The sequence below is a fragment of the Rhinoraja longicauda genome, chromosome 17 (genome assembly GCF_053455715.1).
Source record: "Rhinoraja longicauda isolate Sanriku21f chromosome 17, sRhiLon1.1, whole genome shotgun sequence".
Taxonomy (NCBI): Eukaryota; Metazoa; Chordata; class Chondrichthyes; order Rajiformes; family Arhynchobatidae; genus Rhinoraja; species Rhinoraja longicauda.
Window position 1 is genome coordinate 10148597 of NC_135969.1, and position 15612 is coordinate 10164208.

The 15612-nt window shown below is 42.6% G+C and overlaps 1 protein-coding gene across 2 annotated transcripts in view; it reads right to left on the reverse strand.

Moving 5' to 3' along the window:
- The window catches only part of LOC144601735 (NUAK family SNF1-like kinase 1), a 257453-nt gene that overhangs the window by 202396 nt on the left and 39445 nt on the right, over nucleotides 1-15612 (reverse strand). The window lies entirely within an intron of this gene.

Genomic DNA, 15612 nt, shown 5'->3' on the forward strand with positions numbered 1-15612 from the left:
CTGGGACCTGCTCCCAGAAGACTGAGCCTCCAGACGGCGAAGTGCAGCACGGAATTCGCCTCGGTTCTTCTGGAACTCCGGACAGAAAGTGGGGACCCGTGTCATTGGAGACAAGTCTGCGAAGTTAGTCCCCGTGTTCAGAAGGAAGCCCCTGAAGGTGGAATCTGTAATGCGTTCTGACCTGTTTTACGTATAACCTCTTTACTTCCAACTCGAGAATGTGTGAGAGGGAGTTCGCACGAATAGTGTATGACGGAATGAAGACGGACTTAAGAGCACTGCTTCCATTTATTGCTTCGAATTATGTTAAAACGTGATTATTATTATTATTATTATTATTGGAATGTTCTAAGATGATAATGATTTTGGTTCTTAATTCTAGATTTCTCCAATGGTCTTCAGTTTCAGAGCTCTGTATCTGTAATAGTTTAATTAACAATATTTTTAATGTTTTTCTCTTGAGATCTCTGTCTTAAAGTTTGTTTGATTATGTTTAATAAACCTGAGATGTTTGTTTGATTATGTTTAATAAACCTGTGAAAGCGTCCCTTTGAACACCGGCCAATGTAACACGTTTACAAGTGGGGTGGAGACACAAGGGACTGCAGATGCTGAAACCCTGAGAGAAACACGGAGTGCTGGAAGAACTCAGTGGGTCGGAGAGCATCTGTGGAAGGAATGGATAGACCAGACTCTTCTTCCGAGTTACAAGGGGAACGTTTGGAGTTTTGCTTCATAGTGTATGGCATCAGGCACCAATCCATTCTGAATCCAATTCCGAAACATATTTAAAAACGTACAAACCCAAAGCAAGAAAAAAGTGAATTTGACTGTCATAGTTATTGACATGTTGAAGTATATTAATTCCAGGTGAAGTTATTTCATAATATAGACATTGTTGTAAAACGAGTCTGAAGAAAGGTCTCGACCCGAAACATCACCTATTCCTTATCTCCAGAGATGCTGCCTCACCCGCGGAGTTATTCATTTTGTGTCCATCTTTGCTTATAAAATGGGATCAGCAGAGAACAAGTTCATTTGGTAAGAAAAGAGCCATTAGGTGGAAGTGATCATAATATGATAAGTTTTAATCTACAATATGAGAGGGAGAAGAGAAAATCGGAAGTGTCAGGATTGCAGTTGAGCAAGGGGGACTATGGAGGCATGAGAGAGGAGCTGGCCAGAGTTGACTGGAAAGAGACCATAGCAGGGAAGACGGTGGAACAACAATGGCAGTTATTTCTGGGAATAATACAGAAGGTGCCAGATCAGTTCATTCCAAACAGGAAGAAAGATTCTAAGGTGAGTAAGAAGCAAACGTGGCTGACAAGGGAAGTCAAGGACAGTATAAAAATAAAAGAGAAGAAGTATAACATAGCAAAGATGAGCGGGAAGCCAGAGGATTGGGACTCTTTTAAAGAGCAACAGAAGATAACTAAAAAGGCAATACGGGGAGAAAAGATGAGGTACGAAGGTAAGCTAGCCAAGAATATAAAGGAGGATAGTAAAAGCTTCTTTCGGTATGTGAAGAGGAAAAAAAATAGTTAAGATGAATGTGGGTCCCTTGAAAACAGAAGCAGGTGAATTTATAATGGGGAACAAGGAAATGGCAGACGAGTTGAACAGGTACTTTGGATCTGTCTTCACTAAGGAAGACACAAACAATCTCCCAGATGTACTAGTGGACAGAGGTCCTAGGGTAACGGAGGAACTGAAGGAAATTCACATTAGGCAGGAAATGGTGTTGGGTAGACTGATGGGACTGAAGGCTGATAAATCCCCAGGGACTGATGGACTGCACCCCAGCATATTTAAGGAAGTGGCTCTAGAAATTGTGGACGCATTGGTGATCATTTTCCAATGTTCTATAGATTCAGGATCAGTTCCTGTGGATTGGAGGGTAGCTAATGTTATCCCACTTTTTAAGAAAGGAGTGAGAGAGAAAACGGGAAATTATAGACTAGTTAGCCTGACATCAGTGGTGGGGAAGATGCTGGAGTCAATTATAAAAGAAGATATTGCGGAACATTTGGATAGCAGTAACAGGATCGTTCCAAGTCAGCATGGATTTACAAAGGGGAAATCATGCTTGACTAATCTTCTGGAATTTCTTGAGGATCTAACTAGGAAAATTGATAGGGGATGTGGTGTACCTCGACTTTCAGAAAGCCTTCGACAAGGTCCCGCATAGGAGATTAATGGGCAAAATTAGAGCACATGGTATTGGAGGTAGGGTACTGACATGGATAGAAAATTGGTTGACAGACAGAAAGCAAAGAGTGGGGATAAATGGGTCCCATTCAGAATGGCAGGCAGTGACTAGTGGGGTACTGCAAGGCTCGGTGCTGGAACCGCAGCTATTTACAATATACATTAATGATTTGGATGAAGGGATTAAAAGAACCATTAGCAAATTTATAGATAATACAAAGCTGGGTGGTAGTGTGAACTGTGAAGAAGATGCTATGAGTTTGCAGGGTGACTTGGGCAGGTTGTGTGAGTGGGCGGATGCATGGCAGATGCAGTTTAATGTGGATAAGTGTGAGGTTATCCACTTTGGTGGTAAGAATAGGAAGGCAGATTATTATCTGAATGGTGTCAAGTTAGGAAAAGGGGACGTACAACGAGATCTGGGTGTCCCAGTGCAGCAGTCACTGAAAGGAAGCATGCAGGTACAGCAGGCAGTGAAGAAAGCCAATGGAATGTTGGCCTTCATAACAAGAGGAGTTGAGTATAGGAGCAAAGAGGTCCTTCTGCAGTTGTACAGGGCCCTGGTGAGACCGCACCTGGAGTAGTGTGCAGTTTTGGTTATTCAAATTTGAGGAAGGACATTCTTGCTATTGAGGGTGTGCAGCATAGGTACACTAGGTTAATTCCCCGGATTGGCGGGACTGTCGTATGTTGAAAGACTGGAGCAACTAGGCTTGTATACACTGGAATTTAGAAGGATGAGAGGGGATCTTATTGAAACATTTAAGATTATTAAGGGGTTGGACACGTTAGAGGCAGGAAACATGTTCCCAATGTTGGGGGAGTCCAGAACCAGGGGCCACAATTTAAGAATAAGGGGTAGGCCATTGAGAACGGAGGCGAGGAAAAACTTTTTCAGTCAGACAGTTGTAAATCTGTGGAATTCTCTGCATCAGAAGGCAGTGGAGGCCAATTCTCTGGATCCTTTCAAGAGAGAGCAAGATAGAGCTCTTAATGATAGCGGAGTCAGTAGGTATGGGGAGAAGGCTGGAACGGGGTACTGATTGTGAATGATAAGCCATGATCACATTGAATGGCGGTGCTGGCACGAAGGGCCGAATGGCCTACTCCTGCACCTATTGTCTATTGTCTATTGACTAATATTAGACTCAGCAAAGATTAATTGGGCTCCCTGGGAGGCATTCTCATTCATCCAAGGATAGGGAACCATTCTGGTTTAATCCATCACGTGTGTCCAATGGAAATCCCACATCTCATCAAAACAGATACCCAACAGGTTGTTTGGGCAAAACCTGGTTGTTGAAATGGCCACTGCCTCACATTTACAAATAAAACATTGGTTTGTAAGGGTAGGGTCTGCAATCCCTGCACCTGCCAAGCTACCTGCTTGCCGCGAGATACACTAATAGACTACCGTAGACCAATACTTTAAAGGTCAGCATCACACTTTAATCTGTCACATTAATTTCCCAAAGGTAATGGTGTCTAAATCCAAATGGATCAAAATTTTAAATGTGTGCATCAAATCTTCAGATCTTGCTGGATCTCCACCATCAGTGAATTGCAATGAGATCCATGTAGATAAATGGTGACAGAAAATGTACAAAATAAACCGTCAGAAATCAATGGGCTTGTGACCTCATGATTCCTGGCATCTCCCAGGTAAGAGCATTCCACTGGCTATCTTAACATTAGACTTGGAGTGATCCAGTCAGTGCATCGGTTAGTTTCCATGGTGAAAATTTGATGAATCAGAGAATTATACAGGTGTATAGTATTGTAAGAACAGAAGGTCATTCAGCTTATTATTATCATCCGATTCCAAAAAGATATCAATTTTGGTTAATCAAAATTTTCAGCTCATTGTGGATGGATTGAGGGTTACAGTTCTTCAAGTGCACATCCTGGTATTTGTTGCTTGCAATGAACGTTTCTGCCTCCACCAGACCTCTGGTTACAAATTCCAGATCCACACTACCCAAAGTAAGTTCTTCAACTTCTCATTGATCTTTCTACTATTTAACTTCAGCTTATCTCTTTCCTTACTGTTCTCACTGATAAGGAAAGTGGGTTTCCTTATTCAGCATAATTTTTCTGACAATGATTTACTTCTATCCTTGTCGACTTCTGCACAATTTTATTTCAGTCTGGTGCACTCCGCATTCCAATTTTCATATGTTATTTGTGCTCTATTTTGACCTTTTCCATTACTATGGTAAATCTAAGTGGTTTCACACTGGCACATTTTCCATGAGCCTGTTTTCATTTCTTAAGGCTGGGCCTGGAACCAAGCTCTCTCCGAAAGACATTTTAAGAAATCAGCATGCTCCATACCTGGGGGCAGTTCAGTGGCATGGCGGTAGTGTTGTGGCCTTACGGCTCAAGAGACATGGATTCAATCCTGACTATGAATGCCATCTGTTTGGAGTTTGTATGTTCTCCCTGTGACTGGGTGAGATTCCTCCGGGTGCTGTAGTTTCATCCCACACTCCAGAGACGTGCAGGTTTGTAGGTTAATTGGCTTCTGTAAATTGTCCCTAGTGTGTAGGATAGAACTAGTGTGAATGGGTGACGTTGGTTGGCACATACTCGGTGGTCAGAAGGCCCTGTTTCCACTCTGTATCTCTAAACTAATCTAAACAAAACTAAACTAAGCTAAACTAAACTAAACTATACTAAACAAACCACGTTTACTAAAATAGTCTTCCGGATTAAATAATGATAATTGAGATCCACAATAATATTGATTTAAGATGGAAATTCTAATGCATCATAATGTACATGTTAGTCATTGCAGTTTTGATCATGAGCCAACACAGAAAACTTTGATAGCGCCTAAGAAATGGGAATGGGGAATTTTCAATTGATATTGGAATTGGTTATTATTGTCACTTATTTCATATTTTCATATTTCAGATACAGCGCGGAAACAGGCCTTTTTGGCCCACCAAGTCCACCCCGCCCAGTGATCCCCGCACACTAACACTATCCTACACACACTAGGGACAATTTTTACATTTACCCAGTCAATTAACCTACATACCTGTACGTCTTTGGAGTGTGGGTGGAAACCGAAGATCTCTGAGAAAACCCACGCCGGTCACGGGGAGAACGTACAAACTCCTTACAGTACAGCACCCGTAGTCAGGATCGAACCTGAGTCTCCGGCGCTGCATTCGCTGTAAAGCAGCAACTCTACCGCTGCGCTACCATGCCGCAGGGATACAGTGTGCAAGGGATACAGTGAAAAACTTTATTTTGAATGTGTCTAGGCAAATCATGGGTAAATGAGGTAACACTAAAGAGAAAATAAACAAAGTGCAAAATATAGTGTTACAGCTATAGAGAAAAAGCAGATTTAAAAAAGTGCAGGGACAGCAATGAGGTAGATTGGAAGAACGGGAATTCATCCTTCACATATGAGACATCCGTTCAACAATCTGATAAGAGTCTGGTGCTACGTTCTTTCAAGCTTTTGTATTTTTTGCCCGATGAAGGAGGGTGGAAGAGAGAATGACTGGTGCGGAAATGGTCTTTGATTAAGTTGGCTGCATTCCTGAGGCAGTGTGAAGCAAAGATGGAGTAAATGAGAAGATGACTGGTTTGAGTGATGGGCTGGGTTGTGTTCACAACTTTCTGCAATTTCTTGCACTTTTGGACAGGGTGAATGAGTGTCATATCAAGTTAAGATGCATTTGGATTTGATGCTTTCCATGGTACATCTGAGAAACTGTTAAGAATCTTTGGAGAAATACCAATATTCCTTAATCATCTGAGGATGTAGAGGTGGTGGCCTTTATTGGTCCAGGCAACAATGTGAACAAGGAACCATTGTTGGCGATATTTGCATCTAAGAACTTAATACTCTCAAGCATCTCCACTTCAGCACCTTTGATAGAAACGAGGGTTTGTACTCCACCCCACTTCCTGAAATCAATGACCAGCTCCTTAATCAGTTCAGTTCAGTTTGGTTTATTGTCACATATACCAAGGTACAGTGAAATGATTTTGTTGCGTGTTAACCAGTCAGTGGAAAGGCAATACATGAGTACAATTGAGCCATTCACAGTGTACAGATACATGATAAGGGAATAACATTTAGTGCAAGGTAAAGTCAGTAAAGTCCAATCAAAGATAGTCCAAGGGTCCCCAATGAGTTAGATAGTAATTCAGAACTGTTGTCTGGTTGCATTAGGATGGTTCAATTGCCTGATAACAGCTGGGAAGATACTGTCCCTGAATCTAGCTCATCTTGTGAAGAGGTTGTTATCTTGACACCATGCTTGTAAACTCTCTGTAAGGAAAATTGATGGGGTCGGGTTATTAAACAACGGTGTTAACTGCTGGGGAACATGTCCATTAACCACAGTGACAAAGAGCAGCTGTGAGCTTAAGGTTGCAACTGCTTGGGTGTTTGGTACATCCTAATCACACTATGTAGATAAGCAAGTCTGTTTGTTCTGCAGAGCAGTGTGTTCTGTGTGAAAATGTTAGTTGAATGTCCCGTGCCTTTTGTCTGCCTGCAACGTTCAGCCTTCAGTCCTTTAGTTGTAATGCCATAGTTTTTTTGTTTTGGTGGTTATGATATGTTCAGTTTTTAGTTTGAGTCTGCAGATGGTTTAATGCTTTGCTCTGATGCCGTATAACCATTGTGCCCGAATAAAAAGTTTTCAACCACACCGCTGGACTCGGCAAATCATTGAGAATTCCGTGACCCTGCACTCTCTATGTCCATCCTGTACTCCACCCTGTCATTGTTCGAGGGCTGCCTTACAATGGATACAGACACAGACACAGACACAAACACGGTACTCTGGATTGAGGCCACATGTAAAGGCCACGTCAGGGCTTTAAGTGTTGTGGTTACTTTGGCTCCGTTAATTCTTCATCACCTCAGGCAGTCCGTCTGCACCAAGAATGAATTGCTCCCCCTCCAGTTGTGTGGGGTTTGAGTAGATGCGGCCAATGTAGAAATTGTTGAGGTTTCTACAGATGGGGCAGGTGCTGGATGGTAGGGTGGGTGGGTGGATTATCTACGTGGTGGTGCACTGTGAGGTGGTCCTGTGAAAACACTGATATTGGTTTGCATGCCTTCCGATGAGTTTGGAGGGTTTTGCAGAGACAGAATTAATGGCATCTTTCCAGTGCTTTCAGTAACATTTAGATTTAGAGATACAGCGCGGAAACAGGCCCTTCAGCCCACCGGGTCTGCGCCGATCAGCGATCCCCGCACATTAACACTATCCTACACCCACTACGGACAATTTTTACATTTACCAAGCCAATTAAACTACAAACTTGTACGTCTTTGGAGTGTGGGAGGAAACCGAAGATCTCGGAGAAAACCCACTCAGGTCACGGGGAGAACGTTAAAAACTCCATACAGACGGCGCCCGTAGTCAGGATCAAACCTGAGTCTCCGGCGCTGCGTTCGCTGTAAGGCAGCAACTCTACCACTGCGCCACCGTGCCACCCTAATATTTAACAGGAGAAGTAATAACACCGCAATATTTATTCTGGAGACATAGGGAACTGCAAATGGTGGAATCTTGCGTAGAACTCAGACTGCCCAAGTAACTCAACGGGTCAGGCAGCATCTGAGGAGGACATCGAGAAGGAAGTTTCTGGTCAGGAAGTCTGAAGAAGAGTACCAACTCCAAGCGTTACCTATCTACCCTGAGTAACTCCAGCACTTTACAATATTTATTACAAAAAAAGACACAAAATGCTGGAGTAACTCAGCGATCAGGCAGCATCTCTGGAGAAATAGAATAGGTGACATTTTGGATGGAAATCCTTCTTTGGACTGAGAGTCAAGGGAATGGGAAATGAGAGATATAGACGGTGTATTAGAGAGATTAAATCAATGAAAGATATGCAAAAAAGTATCGATTATCAAGGAAACTGGCCATTATTAGCTGTGGGATAGATGAAAACGAGGTATATAAACACAGACGTTGCTACAGTTTGCTCGGTTGCACTTAGATTGAATAGCATGTTGAGTGAAATTTTCCCTCGTGCCAACTTCCAGCTAACATATTAAACAGCGCTTCTGATGGGCACTGTTCTTCAAGGGGAGATGTATTCACAGAGGAATGGCACGGCAGCTGCATTTGGGAACCATGCTGGTAAAGTTTTATCAAACGGTTCGATCTGAAGACAATTTTCACATTCGGATTTTTCCCAGAATCCTCACTTTTTTTTCCCTCAATGGTGCACTGCTTCTGAATGCAGAACACTAAAAAGGGATAACTCCAAAGATAGACACAAAATGCTGCAGTAACTCAGCGGGACAGGCAGCATCTCTGGAGAGAAGGTTGTGGGTTGGGACCATTCTTCAGACCGAGAATCAGGGGAGAAGGAAAACTAGAGGTATGAAAAGGTACAGACCAAATCAGAGCCGACACCGATGGTGAAGGAGCCCACAATGGTCCATTGGTGGCTGAGGAGAAAGTGATAATGAAGGGAAGCAAATCACAAAGTGCTGGAGGAACTCAGCTGGTCAGACAACGTCTGAGGAGAGAATGAATAGGCAACATTTCCTGTTCCGACCTTAATTTATACAGATAACCTTTCTTTGGTTGTAAAAAGAGTGCAGACCTGAAACATTGCTTGTTCATCTCCCCCAATAGATGCTGGGTGATCTGCCAAGTTACTCCAGCACTTTGTACTTTGCGCAAGATTCCAGCATCTACAGTTTTGCTCCACCTAAGACCGCAAGAAATTGCAGCGAATTGTGGAAATATTTTAATTCCAGGTGAAGTGATCCCAGAATGGAAACAGGGTCGTAATATAGACTTTGTTGTAAAATGATTCCGAAGAAAGGTCTCGACCCGAAACATCACCTATTACTCATCACCTATTACTCATCAAAACAGATAACCAACAGGTTGTTTGGGCTGAACTTGGTTGTTGAAATGGCCACTGCCTCACATATACAAAAAAATCATTGGTTTGTAAGCGTAGGGTCTGCAATCCCTGCACCTGCCAAGCTACCTGCTTGCCGCGAGATACACTAATAGACTACCGTAGACCAATACTTTAAATGTCGGCATCACACTTTATTCTGTCACATTAATTTCCCAAAGGTAATGATACCTAAATCGAAATGGATCAAATTTTAGATGTGTGCATCAAATCTTCAGATCTTGCTGGATCTCCATCATCGGTGAATTGCAATGAGATCCATGTAGATAAATGGTGACAGAAAATGTCCAAAATAAACCATCAGAAATCAATGGGCTTGTGACCTCATGATTCCTGGCAGCTCCAGAGCATTCCACTGGCTATCTTAACATTACACTTGTAATGATCTAGTCAGTACATCGGTTAGTTTCCATGGTGATGATTTGATGAATCAGAGAATTATACACATTTATAGTATGGTGTGGACAAAGGTCATTCAGCTTATTATCTCCACCCTGATCTATAAATATATTACATTTAGTTCAAATTTGGTATCAAATTTTTCAGCTCATTGTAGATGGATTGGGGGTTCTTCATGTGCACATCTTGGTATTTGTTACTTGCAATGATCATTTCTGCCTCCACTAGAATTTCTGGTTATAAATTCCAGATCCACACTACCCATTGACCAAAAAGTAAGTTCTTCAACTTCTCATTGATCTTTCTACTATTTAAATTAAGCTTATCTTTTTCCTTACTGTTCTCACTAAAAAGGAAAATGGTGCTTCCTATTCAGCCTGTATATTCTTCTCATATTTGTAAACACATTGATTAAATCTCCCTACAGTCCCCCTTGCCATATTAGCCAGGTTAATCACTCCTCAACACCTACAGTTTGGTGACTAGAACTGTTTAGCTTTACTCAAGCTGTGGCTTCAGCATTATTTGAAACAGTCCCAGTTTAATATCCCTGTTCTTCTGTGTTTCAGCTTTGTAAATCTTTCTAATCCCCTTATCTGGCTGTTTTACTACCTTCAGAGAACAGTGGACATACAGTCCAAAATTGGAGTGTTTGAATGCTTGAAGAAGGGTCTCGACTTGAAACGTCACCCGTTCCTTCTATCCAGCGATGCTGCCTGTCCTGCTGAGTTACTCCAGCAATTTGTGTCTACACTCCAAGATAATCTGTTCCAGAGTAATTAGGGCCTTCATCATTTATTATCTATCTTCTCTTCGTTTGTTCTTCCTCCCCATATGCATTCTCACACTTTTCCAAGCTAAATTCCGTTCAACAGTCTGATCACGGTCTTGAATCTGGCGGTAGGTGCTTTCAAGTGTTTGTATTTTTTGCTCAATAGGGGAAGGGTGGAAGAGAGAATCACTGGCACATGAATGGTCCTTGATTAAGTTGGCAGCGTTCTTGAGGCAGTGTCCAGCGTAGATGGAATCAATGAGAGACTGGTTTGAGTGATTCACTGGGTTGTGTGTCACAACTTTCTGCAATTTCTTCGCTAAAAATATCTCTTGCATACATAGCATGTCACAGTTTTCCAGAAGGTTGGCAACAACTATGCAGCGAGCATTATTCCCTGCCCAAAACTGCATGAAATTGCAGAAAGTTGCTGTGGAGACATTGGTATAGTTGTCTTGTTATAGGACACTGATTTTTTTAAATTCTTGATTTTAAATCATGTATTGTGCTTTTGTATGTAATTTATTGTGCTTTTGTAAGTAATTTATTGTGATTTTGTATGTAATTTATTCTATGGAAAGTCGTTTTTTTTATCTGGACCTTGAGTCTTTAATAAAGTAAAGTAAGTAAGTAAGATGTCCTCCTCAGATGCTGCCTGACCCGCTGAGTTACTCGGGCACACTGAGTTCTATGCAAGATTCCAGCATTTGCCGTTCCTTATGTCTCTATAATAAATATTATGGTCTCAGTACTTGTCCTGTTAAATGTTACTGAAAGCACTGAAAAGATGCCATGAATTCTGTCTCTGCAAAATCCTCCAAACTCATCGGAAGGCATGCAAACCAATATCAGTCCTCACAGGACCACCTCACAGTGCACCACCTCATAGGCTATCCACCCACCCAGCCTATCATCCAGCTTGGGTGCTTGGGTGTTTGGTACATCCTAATCACCCTATGTAGATAAGCAAGTCTGTTTGGTTCTGCAGTGCAGTGTGTTCTGTGTGAAAATGTTAGTTGAATGTCCCGTGCCTTTTCTCTGCCTGTCAGGTTCAGTCTTCGGTCCTTTAGCTGTAATTCCATAGTTTTTCTGTTTTGGTAGTTATGATATGTTCAGTTTTTAGTTTGAGTCTGCAGATGGTTTAATGCTTTGCTCTGATGCCGTATAACCATTGTGCCTGAATAAAAAGTTTTCAACCCCATCGCTGGACTCGGCAAATCATTGAGAATTCAGTGACCCTGCGCTCTCTATGTCCATCCTGTACTCCACCCTGTCATTGTTCGAGGGCTGCCTTACAATGGATACAAACACAGACACAGACACAAACACGGTACTCTGGATTGAGGCCACATGTAAAGGCCACGTCAGGGCTTTCAGTGTTGTGGTTACTTTGGCTCCGTTAATTCTTCATCACCTCAGGCAGTCCGTCTGCACCAAGAATGAATTGCTCCACCTCCAGTTGTGTGGGGTTTGAGCAGATGCGGCCAATGTAGAAATTGTTGAGGTAGTGTCTTCCCATGAGAGGCCTACAAAAAAGTATATCTGCTCCGGGAGTCTGCTATCAGCAGGCAATCAATGCGACTAGCCCAGTAAAACATTCTGAGTTTACTTTAGACTTTAGAGATACAGCACAGAAACAGGCCCTTCGGCCCACCTATTCTTCACCGACCAGCGTTCACCCCATACACGAACACAATCCTACACATTACGACCAATTTATGATTTTACAGAAGCCAATTAACATACAACCTGTACCTCTGGAGTGTGGGAGGAAACCGGAGCAACCAGAAAAAACCCACGTGGTCACAGGGAGAACGTACAAACTCCATACAGTCAGGATCGAACCCCGAGTCTCTGGTGATGTAAGACAGTAACTCTACCACTGTGCCGCCCTTGTTTAATTAGTTTATTAATCAATTAGTTCATTAGTATAATTAGGGAATGTTGGATTGTAAGAGGACACTGATATTGGTTTGCATGTCCTTCGGATGAGTTTGGAGGGTTTTGCAGAAACAGAATTAATGGCATCTTTCCAGTGCTTTCAGTCAAATTTAACAGGACAAGTACTAAGACCGTAATATTTATTATGGAGACATAAGGAACTGCAAACGTTGCAATCGTGCGTAGAACTCAGAGTGCCCGAGTAACTCAGCGAGTCAGGCAGCATCTGAGGACATCGATAAGCAATGTTTCTGGTCAGGAAGTCTGAAGAAGAGTACCCACCCCAAACATTATCTATCCACCCAGAGTTACTGCAGCACTTTACAATATTTATTACGAACGAAAGACACAAAATGCTGGAGTAACTCAGTGGGTCAGGCAGCATCTCTGGAGAAATAGAATAGGTTACATTTTAGATCGAGACCCTTCTTCAGACTGAGTGTCAAGGGAAAGGGAAATGAGAGATATAGACGGTGTAATAGGGAGATCAAAGAATGAATTTTGTGTCTTTCTTTCGTAATAAATATTGTAAAGTGCTGTAGTTACTCTGGGTGGATAGATAACGTTTGGGGTTGGTACTCTTGTTCAGGCTTGGATGAAGGGATTAAAAGTACCATTAGCAAATTTGCAGATGATACAAAGTTGGGTGGTAGTGTGAACTGTGAGGAAGATGCTATAAGGTTGCAGGGTGCCTTGGACAGGTTGTGTGAGTAGGCGGATGCATGGCAGATGCAGTTTAATGTGGATAAGTGTGAGGTTATCCACTTTGGTGGTAAGAATAGGAAGGCAGATTATTATCTGAATGGTGTCAAGTTAGGAAAAGGGGACGTACAACGAGATCTGGGAGTCCTAGTGCATCAGTCACTGAAAGGAAGCATGCAGATACCGCAGGCAGTGAAGAAAGCCAATGGAATGTTGGCCTTCATAACAAGAGGAGTTGAGTATAGGAGCAAAGAGGTCCTTCTGTAGTTGTACTGGGCCCTAGTGAGACCGCTCCTGGAGTCCTGTGTGCAGTTTTGGTCTCCAAATTTGAGGAAGGATATTCTTGCTATTGAGGGCGTGTAGCTTAGGTTTACTAGGTTAATTCCCGGAATGGAGGGACTGTCATATGTTGAAAGACTGGAGTGACTAGGCTTGTATACTGGAATTTAGAAGGATGAGAGGGGATCTTATCGAAACATATAAGATTATTAAGGGGTTGGACACGTTAGAGGCAGGAAACATGTTCCCAATGTTGGGGGAGTCCAGAACCAGGGCCCACCATTTAAGATTAAGGGGTAGGCCATTTAGAACGGAGATGAGGAAAAACTTTTTCAGTCAGAGAGTTGTAAATCTGTGGAATTCTGTGCCTCAGAAGGCAGTGGAGGCCAATTCTCTGAATGCATTCAAGAGAGAGCTAGATAGAGCTATCAAGGATAGTGGAGTCAGGGTGTATGGGGAGATGGCGGGAACGGGGTACTGATTGAGAATGGTCAGCCATGATCACATTGAATGGTGGTGTTGGCCCGAAGGGCCGAATGGCCTACTCCTGCAACTATTGTCTATTGAAAGATATGCAAAAAAGTAACGATAATCAAGGAAACTGGCCATTGTTAGCTGTGGGCTGGATGAAAATGAATTATACAAACACAGATGTTGCTGCAGTTTTCTAGGTGGCACTAAGATTGAATATCATTTTGAGTGAAATTTTCACTCATGCCATCTTCCAGCTAACGCATTAAACAGGGGTTCTGATGGGCTCTTCTTCAAGCGGAGATGTATTTACAGAGGAATGACACGGCAGCTGCCTTTGGGAACCATGCTGGTAAAGTTTCATCAGATGATTCAGTCTGAAGACGATTTCCATGTTGGGATTTCACCCAGTTTCCTCGCTTTCTTTCCCTTAATGGTGCACCGCTTCTGAATGCAGATAGACACAAAATGCTGCAGTAACTTAGCAGGACAAGCAGCATCTCTGGAGAAAAGGAATAGGAGATTTTGGGGTCAAGACCCTTCTTCAGTCTGAGAGTTAGGAGAGAAGGAAACTAGAGGTATGAAAAGGTGCAGAACAAATCTGAGTCAGCACCGATGGCCAGGGAACCCACTGGTGGGTTCATTGGTGGCTGAGGAGAAAGTGATAATGAAGGGAAGCAAATCACAAAGTGCTGGAGGAATTCAGCTGGTCAGGCAACATCTGAGGAGGGAATGAATAGGCATCATTTCCTGTCAGGACACTTTTTTAGACTGTGAACCTTTGTAAGAAGTGTTCAGACCTGAAACGTTGCTTATCCATATCCCCCCATAGATGCTGTCTGATCTGCTGAGTTACTCCAGCACTTTGTACTTTGCTCAAGATTCTAACATCTGCAGTTTAGCTCCACCCAAGACCACAAGAAATTGCAGCGAATTGTGGATGCAGCCCAGACCATCAACAAACCAACCTCCCTTCTATTGACTCCATTTGACCCTCACCTCTGCAAGGCCAGCAGCATAATGAAGGACGAGTGGCAACCTGGCCACTCCCTCTTCTCCCCTTTCCCGTCAGGCAAAAGGTATAGAAGTGTGACAACACCCACCACCAGATTCAACTCCTGACAGTTTCTTCCCAGCTGTTATCAGGCAACTGAAACATCCTACCACCACCAGAGAACAATGCTGAACCACTACCTACCTCTTTGATGACCCTCGGACTATCCTTGATCGGACTTTGCTGGCTTTGCCTTGCTCTAAACATGTTTCGCTTATCGTGTATCTATACTGTGCAAATGGCTAGATTGCAATAATGTGTTGTCTTTCTGCAGAATGGTTATCATGCAACAAAAGCTTTTCACTGTACCTCGGTACACGTGACAATAAACTAAACTGATCTTCTTGTCCCACTATTTTATTGCTCCATTACAAAAATCTTCTCAAAGTATGAAGAACTACTTTGAAGAAGTTCTCCTCCTGTCTGAAGAAGGGCCCCATCCCGAGATGTCGTCTGTCCATTTCCATAAACTGGCCCGCCGAGTTCCTCCAGCAGTTTGTGTTTTGCTCAAGAAACCAGCATCTGCAGTTCCGTGTGCCTCCAATTGCTAAGCTTTTCTCATCGATAACTGTAAAATAGTTTGCGAATTAAGTACTGAAACCCTCAGCTAACCCATGCTTGAGGTGAGTCTATTCCACAGGAAGATTAAATATAACTATGAAATGCTTCAAACCACATGCATGAGCACTTGTTATGAAGCAAATTATTGCCAAATTAACAAAAATAAAACCGAAGAAATTCTTTTAGGAACGCGTTGACTTAGCCCAACTTGCCCCTGTGTTTCGCAGTCACAATCTAACAATTTTCCCGTAAAACAAGTCTTTTTTTTCACATTATATTTTTAAACCATCGAGGT